Below are 201 nucleotides of genomic sequence, written 5' to 3'. Positions count from 1 at the left end.
CTGCTTACAAAATTCATAATTTGGTATCTATTTTAAGTTGAAGTGGCAATATCAAAATAATATCCATTTTCAATTTCCACTGATTTTAGCAGCCACTTCTTCAAAAATAATGAAGAAAATCCTTCATCCAATGTAGTAATATATTACACACTGTATGCCGCTTCTTATGGAAGATACTCTCTACAATCCCACCTCATATGG

General features: G+C 31.8%; 1 protein-coding gene across 12 annotated transcripts in view; it reads right to left on the bottom strand.

The window, feature by feature from the left end:
• The window catches only part of LOC119585093 (proteoglycan 4-like), a gene marked incomplete at its 5' end in the record, with an annotated part of 27,907 nt that overhangs the window by 22,388 nt on the left and 5,318 nt on the right, over window positions 1-201 (bottom strand).

The sequence above is a fragment of the Penaeus monodon genome, chromosome 19 (assembly GCF_015228065.2).
Source record: "Penaeus monodon isolate SGIC_2016 chromosome 19, NSTDA_Pmon_1, whole genome shotgun sequence".
Taxonomy (NCBI): domain Eukaryota; kingdom Metazoa; phylum Arthropoda; class Malacostraca; order Decapoda; family Penaeidae; genus Penaeus; species Penaeus monodon.
This window is presented reverse-complemented; position numbering and strand designations above follow the sequence as displayed.